General features: G+C 43.6%; 1 protein-coding gene and 1 long non-coding RNA gene across 28 annotated transcripts in view; one reads left to right on the top strand and one right to left on the bottom strand.

The window, feature by feature from the left end:
- The window catches only part of LOC105470260 (kalirin RhoGEF kinase), a 700354-nt gene that overhangs the window by 567875 nt on the left and 118568 nt on the right, over window positions 1–13911 (top strand). The window lies entirely within an intron of this gene.
- Window positions 1–13911, bottom strand: part of LOC105470259 (uncharacterized) — a 42802-nt gene that overhangs the window by 19218 nt on the left and 9673 nt on the right. The gene's annotated exons all lie outside the window — the stretch shown is intronic.

Genomic DNA, 13911 nt, shown 5'->3' with positions numbered 1-13911 from the left:
AACGATACTACAAATAGGATATCATTTCACTAATTATTAAAAAGTAGAAACAGGTGAAATTAGTTTTACTGTATTGCATTTAACCCAATAGCTCCCAAAGTTTTACCTCATATTTCACTTCAAAACAATAGCTCCATCTTAAAACAAACAACAGCAGCAACAACAAAAAAAACAGGCGCGGTAGCTCATGTCTGTAATCCCCGCACTTCGGGGAGCCAAGGCAGGTGGATCACCTGAGGTCAGGAGTTTGAGACCAGCCTGGCCAACATGGTGAAACCCCGTCTCTACTAAAAACAGAAAAATTAGCTGGGCATTGTGGCGGGCACCTGTAATCACAGCTACTTGGGAGGCTGAGGCAGGAGAATCGCTTGAACCCAAGAGGTGGAGGTTGCAGTGAGCCAAAATCGTGCCATTGCACTCCATCCTGGGGGGCAAGAGTAAAACTCCATCTTAAAAAAAAAAAAAACAAAAAACAAAAAACAAAAAATAACCAAACACACAATAGCTCCAAATATCATTTCAACATACAATCAATATAAAAATTGAGATGCTTTACATTATTTTTTTGTACCAAGCCTTTGAAATCTGGTGTGTAATTTAAATACACAGTACAGTTTCTTCAGTTTCTTCATCTGGAAGGTAGAGATGACCATGGAATCTCTTCACAGGGTTTTTGCAAGGCTTACGTGAGTTGATGTATGTAAATCACTTACACCTGGCCTGTAGTAAATCTAGGTAGGTGTTGGATTATTACTATCATTAATAAGTACATAGGGTCGGGCGCAGTGGCTCACACCTGTAATCCCAACACTTTGGGAGGCCAAGGTGGGCAGGAGTTCGAGACCAGCCTGGCCAACATGGTGAAACCCCATCTCTGCTAAAAATACAAAAATTAGCCAGGCATTGGTGGTGCATGCCTGTAGTCCCAGCTACTCAGGAGACTGAGGCATGAGAATCCTTGAACCCAGGAGGCGGAGGTTGCAGTGAGCCAAGTTTGTGCCATGGCACTCCAATCTAGGTGACAGAGTAAGACTCTGTCTCAAAAAACGAACAAAAACCAACAACAAAAATAAGTACATAGTGTCTCTGTGGACCTGTACCAACCATCACATTCAGATGGTTTCATTAATTCCTTAAACAGGAAATTAGGCTGAGCACTTTTGTGTTGATTCCCAAATATTTGAGTACTATGTGGCAGATATTAGGCTAGTGACATAGGAAACATATTTCTCTGCCCCGAGTTGGTCCCAAGTAGACCAATGTGGGAGCTACTCCATAAGCATGAAACAGTAATAGCAAAAAGGGGGAAAAAATAAAAGAAAAACCAGTTGGTAAAGACAATAAGGGAAACAGTGCTGCGAGGTCCTGCCAGATTGCTGGCTAAAATAATTACGCAGAAGCTGACGGGAGCATAGTGGCCTGGGGTGATCTGGGAGGACTCCCCAGGGAATGCAGGGTTCTCACTAAGCGCTAAAGAGCAGGAAGGGGTTTTTAAAGGGCCAAGGACATGGTGGGAGCAAAGCAGCAGGGATATTCAGGGAACCACAGAGGAAAACTTGGTTAGAGCTGCTTTCCAAAGCTGCACTGTCCAATCCAGTAGCCACTGGCCATTTGTGGCTATTGAGGACCTGAAATGAGGCCAGTCCAAATTGAGATATGCCATATATGTAAATATTTAAAGCATCTCAATTTTTATATTCATTATATATCGAAATGATATTTGGAGCTATTGTTTTGAAATGAACTATGAGATGAAAAAACTTTTGGAGCTACTGGGTTAAATGTAATGCAATAAAACTAATTTCACCTGTTTGTTTCTTCTTTTTAATAATTAGTGAAATAATTCCATTCTATCTGTAGTAAATTTTATCTATCTCTGTAGAGAAGATAGTGAAATGTAGGACGGTCCTGCCCTTATGTTTGGGGGAACAGGGAGGGTGGAGTACTGGATCTAGTATGAGGGAAGACCCAGCTCTTTGGAAGGAATCTGGAGGGCCAAGGACCCCAGTGAATTGGAACTAACTCTCAGGTTCCTGGAACTGTATTTTGCCACCTGCTCCAGTTTGAGTCCACAGAAATCTGTCCCACAGTGGCCACTTGCTTCTGGTATTTACAAATGTCCAGAGGGATTCTGGGGGAGAACAGCTGCTCCTCTGGAGACCCAAGTCCATCTGAAATCACAGCTTGATTTCCAGAACTAGAAGAGAGAGGTCCAGCTGGTCTTGATGAAATCAAGGGCTACTCCAATGGCCTGGAATCTCCAAGCAAGGCCGGAAGACTTTCTTGAGACATCCCAAGGGGCTTCCTGTAGCCAAGTGGAAGGTCAAGGTTGACCTGAAGCCAGACCTGGTTTGCCAGTGTGCTCTAATTTAATCCAGTCCTGTGAAGTCCTCCCAGAGATCCAGTGAGGTCAGTGGCTGCCAGAGTATTCTGGGGCCTTGCTGGAGGCCTCCTAACTCCTGGTCCCCTCAATAATCAGAAAGGAGACAAGGAACTGCTGTCATAATTTTATGGTGTAGAGGGGCGTCATAGATAGGTCCTTCTCTTTCTCTCTTTCTCTTCCCCTCATTACCCCCTCTGTCTCACTCACACACGTGTTTTGTTTTTTGGTTTTTTTTTTTTGGTTGTTGTTTGTTTTTTGTTTGTTGTTGTTGTCGTCGTTTGTTTTTGAGACTTGCTCTATCACCCAAGCTGGAGTGCAGTGGCTCAGTCTCGGCTCACTGCAACCTCTGCATCCTGGGCTCAAGCCATCCTCCTACCTAAACCTCAAGAGTAGCTGGGACCACAGGAGCATGCCACCACGCCCAGCTAATTTCTTGTATTTAATAGAGACAGGGTCTTGCTATGTTGGCCAGGCTGGTCTGGAACAGCTGGGCTCAAGCGATCTGTCCACCTCGGCCTCCCACAGTGCTGGGATTACAGGTGTAGCCACCGCACCTGGCCTCACTCACACACATTTCTAAGTACTCTCAAGGAAAAGAACAGGATGCTCTGAGACTATCTGGGGGCAGGGGTGGGGGTTAGATTGGGCAGTTGGAACCCTGCCTGAGAAACTGACATAGCTACCAAGAGTCTTGTTACTACCCCTCTTCTGGCCCCCAAATGGGTATTATTAGCGTTCTCTACCAAGTTTAAAAAGTATTTCCAAAAGGTTTTGCTAACTACTATGGGAGAACATAAGGTAGGGAAGTAGAGTAAAAGCAGCATGAAGCTGGATAGCCTTATCGCGCTCACAATTTTAGTACCTTGCTTGAAGCTGACTTGTTTCAAGAGCTCTCCTGCCATTCTTTGGTCTATAAGAACCTCTGAGGAACCTGTACCCAAGTCACAAAGGATCACTGCCAGGGCCCTTACTTCCTGATTTACAACCTGAGTCTCATCATAATTATGTTGGCACTGGGATCCAGATTAAGAGAGCCAGAGTCCCATTCCCTGCAACCCACCTTGGCCTTGCCCATCTGTCTGTCTCTCATTTCTGTTCTGAGGCATTGCCATCCACAGCTGCTGCCTCCTGCAGCGATAAACTGTTATTCAGAGCGTGCTGGCAGGGTTCAGCTGAGTCTGCATGGCCCTCTTTGGGCAATGCTGTAGACCTGTTTCTGTAACATTTGGGACATCATACTCAGTGGCCTTTACAATCTTTTCCAATTCCCATTCCACAAAGGGATTTAAAAACCAGAGATAATCCTGTTTGTTTACTTGGGTTCTGCTTCAAAGCAGAAGTCCTCAGTAACCTTTTAAGGTTTTTACAGCCTTTCTAATTTTGAAGTTCCCATTTCTTTGGGCTTTGGTTTAGAAATTCTTCCCCTTTTCCCAATTTAACTTACAGCTTCACCACCAACTAGTGCTTCCATTTTAGAGTGTTAGCAGCCAACTCTACCAGAGTGTCTATGGATTCCACACACAGCTTGTTTCCCAGTGAATTCCCAGCGAGGTGGTCAAGTCTAAATTTAAACTATGACCCTTCTGCCAGCATATGCAAGCCGGGGCTGCAAGAGCAAAATCAGAAATGGATTGTTCTCAGGGAGATGTGTGTGTAGGAGTTAGAAGAGAAAGTGGGCAAGGCTTCCCAAAAGGTAGACCAGCCCCGGGGGAAGAAGAGCAGGAGTTCAGGTTGAGGATAAGTATAGTTATCCCAAGGGACTTGTTGGAGTTTACTGTAGCACGGCTGGGTCCCTTGGAGAAAGTCAGCCAAACTCTCCATCCTCTCAGTTTCCTCTCATTGTAACATACCAATGGCATAACTCACCTGAGTTTGTCATTACCATGGCTTCTTGCCAAGCCTTATGGCACAATTATGTGCTCAACTTTGTCTCTTGTTCCAAAGTCACAGATTCTTGGTTTATGAGATACAATCTGCACATTATGTTATATTGATTTCAGCTCTTGTTTGGTTGCCTGGCTCACATCTTTATGTGGGTTTTTCTGTATCAGTGGGTACGTATTTCAAAGACAGGACAGGGGAGTGTCTATAATTCTGGTTGTGGAATGGCTTTGCCAAGTCAGGTACTAAAAAGTGAAACTGGAAAGCATAGAAACTCATTTAGTTTGTAACATTTAGCTCATTATAATTTAGTTACACCTCCAATTTGTATTTATATTTGTGATTAGCACCCTATACCATGAAATTTATATATATATGATATCATATATGTGACTATATATGTATGACATTTTTAGAGTGGCATCAGATTTGATTTAAATAGAGCAATCTTTATTCTTCTGATTGTGATTGCTAACATATATTTTGGAAGTAGCCTAGTGGCAGGTTTGGAGAGGCTACCTTAAGTGCATGTGTTTTTCCAAAATGCCCCAGCTCGAAATGGAGAGGAAAATTAGATCACAGAGCTTCTGAAGCTGGGGTTCTAGCACTCTCTGAAAGTGCCCAGGTGAGAATCACAAACAGGGCTTTGACTAAGAAGGAACATAGGCCAGTTGGCCCTCTTGTGCTCACACGTCATTTTCTGTAAGTAAGCTAGAGCTTTTTGTGGGCAATTCTCTGTCTTTAGTTCAGACCTCTAAGAGCCAAGCATGGGTTGGGAGGGTCTGACTGAGTCCCCCTCCTGACATTAGAGCTTGCTGCATGTGTGGCATTAGTCTGGTGACCTAACTTTATGGCAATCTCTTCATCTGTACACTTGGGGAAATACAGGCATCTATCCCTGAGGGTGGCTGTGAAGATTCAAGTGAAAAAGTGTGTGTGTATCACTTAGGGTAATTCCTGGCTCCCTGGCATATGGAGTGCACTCAATAAGTGTTAGCTTGAGAACAGCAACATTCTTCCCATTATCAAACATTTCTCTAACTTATAGGGTAATAACTTTAAATGAGCCATTATGTAGGATGGAAGTAGATTAGTGACTATTTCTCAAAGCTTTTTTTTTTTTTTTTTTTTTTTTTTTTTTTTTTGAGACGGAGTCTCGCTCTGCCGCCCAGGCTGGAGTGCAGTGGCCGGATCTCAGCTCACTGCAAGCTCCACCTCCCGGGTTCACGCCATTCTCCTGCCTCAGCCTCCGGAGTAGCTGGGACTACAGGCGCCCGCCACCGCGCCCGGCTAGTTTTTTGTATTTTTTAGTAGAGACGGGGTTTCACCGTGTTAGCCAGGATGGTCTCGATCTCCTGACCTCGTGATCCGCCCATCTCGGCCTCCCACAGTGCTGGGATTACAGGCTTGAGCCACCGCGCCCGGCCCTTCTCAAAGCTTTTAAGGAAAACAGACTTGTAACCTAGGTCTCAAACTACTGGCCTTTTGCCCAGGTTTTCAGCCCTGGGAGTGTCCCTGTTAAAGCAAGTTGCTGATCTGGTAGATCCTATGGCTGATTCACAATGACAGTTGTTATTAAAAAGAGATGGTCTCCTCCCAGTGTGTTGGATTCTTAAGTAATTCTTCAACCAGGTCACTATTAAGGATCTTTATATGTATGCATTAGTTTGTACTATTATCCTATATTCATGTTCAAAGTTGATGATCTTGGATGTATTCCTTTAGTTACTACAATTATCTGCTATGCTCTGGTAAATATCTGCCTTTTATGGCTCGGAAATTTCTATTCTGACCAGTGTAGTGGCTCATGCCTATAATCCCAGCAGTTTGGGAGGCCAAGGCGGGTGGATTGCTTGAGCCCAGGTGTTTGAGACCAGCCTAGGCAACATGGCGAAACCCCATCTCTAGGAAAAAAAAAATAGCTGGGTTTGGTGGCATGCACCTGTAGTCCCAGCTACTCAGGAGGCTGGGGTGGGGAGTATGGCTTGAGTGTGGGAGGCAGAGATTGTAGTGAGCCAAGGTCACACCACTGCACTCCAGCCTGGACAACATAGCAAGATTCTGTCTCAAAAAAAAGAAAGAAAAATTTCTATTCTGTTGTCAGCAACCCATCAGAGCTTCTTGTATTCAATAACCATACATACCAGTTTTAGGCAAAAAGAAATGACATTTTGGCTAAATATACTATTGGTTAGATTTATAGTTTACAGTAGGCTTTTTCCAATAGTGAAAATCACATATATACCTTCATGTTCAGAAGGAAAGAAGAAGTCAGAAGTCCCCCAAATTGACTTTCCTTGGTGCTGTCTACCCTGAATTAGGTGATATGCCCATCCTTGAATTAACGATCCGCTGAGTGAAATATTTCTCTTATTTTGGGACCCACCCTGGGGGTGGAGACTCAGCAAGGATAGGGTTTCAACTCACAAAGCTGTGAAATCTGGGGTGCTCCCATGAAGAGAAATGGATGCTGGGGAGATGGATGGATGCCAGCAGATGTCCTCTATGTCATGTGTCAACCTAGGACCTGTAGTCTAATGAGAAACTATGATGAGTTTAAGAACTGAAATCCCTCTGCCTTCCCTGTTGTATGCGCCCAGAGGACAGAACTACCAGTTTTTCTAAAGGAGTGAGAGAATGTGTTCAGAGGAAGCCTTGTGGAAAAGTGACACAGGGCTGGATCTTAAAGCGTCAGAAGGGATATACTCCATCTATGTTAGGCAGAGAAAATGGCACCAGGAAGGACATAGAGACCTGGATAGGAATGGAATATCCATGGTAATGATGAACAGGTATGAGACTGTAGCATCTCCTTAAGTCTTCAGCTTTTGGGAGTCAGCCTATATGTTTCGCAAATGACAAAGCTGAGGCTTAGAGAGATTAAATGATTTTCCCAAGAGTACTTAGTCTGTGTGTTGAGTCCTGGTTTCTTCTCACTTACCCTGCTGGCCCCAGTTAATTCCAGTTTTTTGTTTGTTTGTTTTTTGTTGTTTTAATACTACAGTGGAATCTAGTGCAATACCACATCATGTGCCTGAAACCATGGGATGGGTTAGCACTTCCAGAAGCAGCCTTTTCTTGTGGGGTGTTATTTTTATTTGCATATATAAACCCTGTGCCGCCAAAGCTCTTAACACAAGCATTGCCTGGCATACACACACACTTTTATACCCTAAATAGCAGAGGCCTGGAAATGTTTGTCTACTTTTGCCAACATCTGACTGTGATTATCTTTAACCACAGTCACACTTGTTTGTCTCCTAAAATAGTATCGACTCTCCAGAGAAGGCTGTTTCTAGTCATCAAAGCCCTCACAGAAATCTATCTCCTTCTACCTGCCTCCTCCTGGTAGCCTTGGCAGCCTCTAATTGACTCACTTAATTTTCTTACTCCCTATGGCAACACTCCTTAATCCTTCCTTAAAATTCGCAGACCTCTCCTTGTGGGCTTTACCTCCCAGAGCCCACCTGTTAATGCAGGCAACTGAAGTGTTTCTCTCCTTGAAATGTTCATCAGCTATTCTTCCTTTCTGTCCCTGGCTCTCCCCACAGGCCTTGCCAGTATGCAGGTGTTAACTTCCCCAGAGGAGAGTAGCCTAAAGGCTAAGCTGTGTCTGACCTATAGGGAGAGACCCAGTCAATTTTTGAAATGGAGCATCTCTCCCCACAACCCTCCCACCAGCATGGATATTAAAAATGTGTGTCCTTGCTTTGGGGTTCTGTCTCAGAGAAAGTCAGTATTCCCATATGCTAGTCTATTGGGTTCCTTTGCCTTAAAGTAAAGGTTGCCTCATTTTGACTTTGAACTTGATGGGGGCAAAAGAGGGAGAATGAAGGTGTTTTTACCTTATAGTATCTAACTATGCCCTCCCACCTCTCTAGAATAATACATTATACCAGGCTAGGAAAAAGTGCTCCAGGTGGAGCCTGGTGATCTTATTTGAGAAGGTCATTCTCAGAGCCATCACTAGGATAAAGAGAGTGAACAACATCAGCTCACACATGTGATTCTGTGTTGCATGCTTTGGACTTGGATTCTATCACTAAGAGATCCCTTCTCTGAAACAGTTGGGGTGAAACACGGGTGGTAGATCCAAAACCCCCGCAAAGTAAGAACTCTGAACAAATAGATGGTCAGGACTGCTTTCATGTTTTTTAAGCTTTCTCTATGCCTTGGGTAGTGTATTCTCCAGAGTGAGGGTGTGGAGGTTACGCATCGAGCCTGACAAGAGCCACTCTTGGTGCTGCTGTTGGTCTGTATTGCTCTTCCCGAACCACAAAGGTTGTTTCTGTATAACCTTGTGATCATAGAATTGAAAGTTAAGGTGCTTAATGGTGGAAAATAGGTTTGGGAGATGAAGGTTGGAGATGAGCTCATGAAAGCCCTATAAATATTTTTATGATCCTTAAAATAAATTATTCCACTAAAGAGAATAATAGTGATTACTGTGTAATTTCCATTCTATTGGGTTAGAAATTTTCAGACTTTTTCCTGATTCAAAATTTGAACTAGATGTGTAATTCCTTTTAAAATTTTTAATTAATTAATTATTTTAGAGACAGGGTCTCACTCTGTCACCCAGGCTGGAATGTAGTGGTGCAATCATAGGTCACTGCAGCCTCAAACTACTGCACTCAAGCGATCCTCTTGTCTCAGCCTCCTGAGTAGGTGGGACCACAAGGATGTGCCATCATGCCTGACTAATTAAAAAAAATTTTTTAGATGAGTGCAGTAGCTCATGCCTGTAATTCCAGCACTTTGGGAGGCCAAGGTGTGCAGATCACCTAAGCCCAGGAGTTCCAAACCAGCCTGAGCAACATGGCAAAATCTCATCTCTACAAAAAAAAAAAAAAAAAAAATATATATATATATATATATATATATACATACACACACACACACACACACACACACACACAAATTAGCCAGGCATGCTGGTGTGCACCTGTAGTCCCAGCTACTCAGGAGGCTGAGGTGGGAAGATCACTTGAGCCCAGGAGGCGAAGGTTGAAGTGAGCTGAGATCACGCTATTGCACTACACAGGGTCTCACTCTGTTGCCCAGGCCAGTCTTGAACTCCTGGCCTCAAGGGATTCTGCTGCCTCGGCCTCTCAAAGTTCTGAGATTACAGGCATGAACCAGCACGCCTGGCCTAAATTCCTTTCTGTGTGTGGGTATAGAGATAATAGGTGCATTGACTGGGCGCAGTGTCTCATGCCTGTAATCCCAGCACTTTGGGAGGCTGAGGCAGCTGGATCACTTGAGGTCAGGAGTTTGAGACCAGCCTGGCCAACATGGTGAAACCCCATGTCTATTAAAAATACAAAAAAATGGCCGGGCTTGGTGGCACATGCCTGTAATCCCAGGTACTCAGGAGGCTGAGGCAGGAGAATCGCTTGAACCCAGGAGGCGGAGGTTGCAGTGAGCTGAGATAGTGCTATTGCACTCCAAACTGGGCAAAGAAATGGGACTCTGTCTCAAAAAAAAAAAAAAAAACAGAGAGAGAGAGAGAATAGGTGCATTAAGATAGTTTCATCCCACTGTAGTCCTGTATCCAAATGGGGCCCAAAACTGTGTAAGAATACAGACTTTGAAGCTCCATAGACCTGCCTTGGATATTGGTTCTGTCCCCTGATTATAGAGCTTTAGTACCTTAGGGGTTTGGTGTCATGTATCTAATAAAAATGCATATGCACCCAGATTTTTAAGCTGCTGTGCTTCACCCATGGCAGTGTGATTTGTCAAAATACACAAGAGCAGGGTAGCACTTGGATCTGCCTCCATCACCACCCCTTCCATTACACATGAGTGAAATCCCCTCTACCCCAACACACACATCAAAATGTAATTCTTGCCACAGCTTTTTGCATCTCTTCCAAGAGGGAGGCTTTATTGGAAAACCTACTTCTGATTAACCATCAACTTTACTCTCCTTTATCATTTCAGTCCACTGCTGACTTTCTCTGATTATCCCCCATCATGAATAGCTTAAAGACTTGACTTAACATAGTCATGCATCTGTTCAGCAAATTTTATTGTACCTAAACATACTGAAACTCAAGTTCACAGTTGCAGAAAACACAGAGAGAAATAAAATCACATTGATTGGAGTTTGTGTACAAGGGGAATTATAGTTTGGGGCAATTATATCGTTTTCATTTGGGGTATTCTTTTGGGCCTTACATGATACTTAGACTAGAGTGTCTCCTCTCTTAGATGGGAGTCCTCGTTGGTGACCCAGAGGAGCATGGAAACTGCCTAAGAGCTAGAACCCAAAATCTCACATGTCTGATAAGCTCAGTGCTGGCATAGCTTGAAGCATTCACTTAGCTATGAAAATGCCCAGGCTGTGTGATGTGTGGCAAGGCTTCTTCTTAATCCTTTCTTATAGTCCTGTGTCCTTAAAAATACCATAAATTTGATTTATAAAATATGAGAACCATAAAAGACAAATGTAAAGCTGAGGTTCTTTGAAGTTTCTACTTTAAAATGTTTTTTCTTGGCCGGGCGCGGTGGCTCAAGCCTGTAATCCCAGCACTTTGGGAGGCCGAGACGGGCGGATCACGAGGTCAGGAGATCGAGACCATCCTGGCTGACACGGTGAAACCCCGTCTCTACTAAAAAATACAAAAAAAAAAAACAACTAGCCGGGCGAGGTGGCGGGCGCCTGTAGTCCCAGCTACTCAGGAGGCTGAGGCAGGAGAATGGCGTGAACCCGGGAGGCAGAGCTTGCAGTGAGCCGAGATCTGGCCACTACACTCCAGCCTGGGCGGCAGAGCGAGACTCCGTCTCCAAAAAAAAAAAAAAAAAAAAAAAAATGTTTTTTCTTAACATTAAAGTCAGGTAAATTATATCCATAGATCTCATTATACATAAAAATAAATTTCAGAAGGATTTCAGGCAAATGTAAAGACACTATAAAGGAAGTGAAAACAAATGACAGACAAGGAGAAAACGCTTGTAACCTGCATAACAGATAAAAGATTAAGACCCAGAATGTATAAAGAGTTCTTATAAATTAAGAAAAAAGCTAATTAACCCAATATTTTTTAAAATGGCAAAAGCGATGAAGATGTAAGACTTTTCAAAAGGCAATAAACTTTTGAAAAGATAACATCTAGTAATCAAAAATACAAATAAAAACAAGATTATGTTTCACCCTTCAGACTGGCAAAATTATAGGTAAGACCAAATAGATATTCATCCACTGGTGTGAACGTTGATTCTCTTTCTTGAGGGCCATTTGGCAACATCTATAAAAATTGAACATTTGTGTGTCTTTTGACTCATCAATACCACTTCTTGTACTGTACCCTAAAGAAGGTCTCCATCTGTCGCAGGATTTCAAGTGATAATTTTTGTAATAGCGAACAAGAAGATGGACAGTGACATGGTTTCCAATAGGGGAATGGTTGTGGTATAGTTTTACAGTGGTGTGGTATTCAGCCATCTGAAACAAACAGCAAAATAGAAGATCCAAACATACGAAGATCTCCCATTTGTTAAATGGGAAAAAATCCGTACAGAACCATTCAACGACATAGTATAAACATCATTGTGCAAGAACAAACTGTGTGTCTATGTGAGTGGATGCATTGAAAATGATCCAAGATATACACTGAATCACTGTGGTTACTTCTAGGTAGCAGAGTAGAATTAATTTGGGTATGGGCAAGTCACTGGGAATAAGTTGGGGAGAGATGAACTTTTTACCCTATAATTTTCTAAAGTATTTTATGAAATTTCAGGAGCATGTATTTATGTATGACATACTTTTTAAAGTAATACATACTTGTAACCGATAATTTGGAAGATATTGGAAAAAATAAGGAAAATCTATCTCCCTATAATCCTAGAGACCTTGACTTTATTCAACTCTTTCTCACTCTGCCGCCCAGGCTGGAGTGCAGTGACACAATCTCGGCTCACTGCAACCTCTGCCTCCTGGGTTCAAGTGATTCTCATGTCTCAGCCTCTCAAGCAGTTGGGATTACAGGCATGTACCACTATACCTGGCTAATTTTGTATTTTTAGTAGAGACAGGGTTTCACCGCATAGGCCAGGCTGATCTCAAACTCCTGGCCTCAAGTGATCTGCCTGCCTCAGCCTCCCAAAGTGCTGGGATTACAGGCGTGAGCCACGGCACCCAGCCTCCATTCTTTTTTCTGTATGTACATTATATACATATATATGTGTAATAACTATAAAATATATCCACAGCTAGTTCACTTTTTATATTTAGCATTGTATCCTGCTTTTTGTCCACTTAATGTTATCTAAGCCTTTTCCTTCAGTTTTACAAATTTATAATCTCTCTTTTTAAAAATTTTTTTTAGACAGGGTCTCACTCTGTCACCCAGGCTGGAGTGCAGTGTCCTGATCTCAGCTCACTCCAGCCTCCACCTCCCTGCTCAAGTGATTCTCCCACCTCAACCTCCTGAGTATCTGGGACCACAGGCACACGTCACCATGCCCAGATAATTTTTTTCTGTAGAGACAGGGTTTCGCCATGTTGCCCAGGCTGGTCTCAAATTCCTAGGCCCAAGTGATCTGCCCACCTTGGCTTTCCAAAGTGCTGGGATCACAGGCATGAGCTACCATGCCCTGCCACAAATTTATACCCTCTCATGCAACCTTTAAATGTCTATTATAAATTCAGACTTTAAGTCTCTAGAATAGACAGTAAATTTTTCAAGGGCCATGAAGAGCAGATGAGCCCTCTCTCTGTCTCCCCAGGAAGAGTACTGAAAAGTAGAGGGCAGCTGAGCCAAGGCCCAAACACCCAGAGACTAGTTGCTGGAAGTCAGCGGAAACCTTACAGCATCCTGTCTCCCTTCCTCCTTTCCCTCCTGATAGTCTGCGGACCCTATGTTTTTGCTTTTCCCTAGCTCAGGTTCTAATTCTGGCTTCTGGGAGCTGCCTTCTCTGCTGCAGGCCTGCCGGAGAGTTGGGAACAAACACCAGGATTTGAAATGATGGCCCTCCCCTGCAGTAATGGCATTTAAAAGTCTGCTTAGAACACATAACTGAATCTTCTGTATTTCCAGGGTTTAAAGGTGAAAGCGCTGGTAAGGATGATCTGGAGTTGTTTTTCCACTTGATAGATTAGTACATTGAAAGCCAGCAAGATTGGGTTTTACCTAAGATCATGCAGCAAGTTAAGAGTTAAGCTGGAAATCACACGTGGGGTTATTTGTGTGGCCCAGTGCTCCTTTCACTGTACTCCTTTTCTTTTTTTTTTTTTTCTTTTTTTTTTTTTGAGATGGAGTCTCGTGTTGTCGCCCAGGCTGGAGTGCAGTGGCCAGATCTCAGCTCACTGCAAGTTCTGCCTCCTGGGTTTAGGGCATTCTCCTGCCTCAGCCTCCCGAGTAGCTGGGACTACAGGCGCCCGCCACCTCGCCCAGCTAGTTTTTTGTATTTTTTAGTAGAGACAGGGTTTCACCGTGTTAGCCAGGATGGTCTCGATCTCCTGACCTCGTGATCCGCCCATCTCGGCCTCCCAAAGTGCTGGGATTACAGGCTTGAGCCACTGCGCCCGGCCCACTGTACTCTTTTTCTTGAGCACTGGGAGTGTGAGGCCTGGCCTAGCACTGAAAGGTATGGTGAAAGGTACCTTAGCAGCAGTCAGGCAGCCTGGAACCCTGAGA

This window comes from Macaca nemestrina, chromosome 2 (genome assembly GCF_043159975.1).
Source record: "Macaca nemestrina isolate mMacNem1 chromosome 2, mMacNem.hap1, whole genome shotgun sequence".
Classification (NCBI taxonomy): domain Eukaryota; kingdom Metazoa; phylum Chordata; class Mammalia; order Primates; family Cercopithecidae; genus Macaca; species Macaca nemestrina.
The sequence above is the reverse complement of the archived record's forward strand: the minus strand, read 5'-3'. Positions and strand labels throughout refer to the sequence as shown.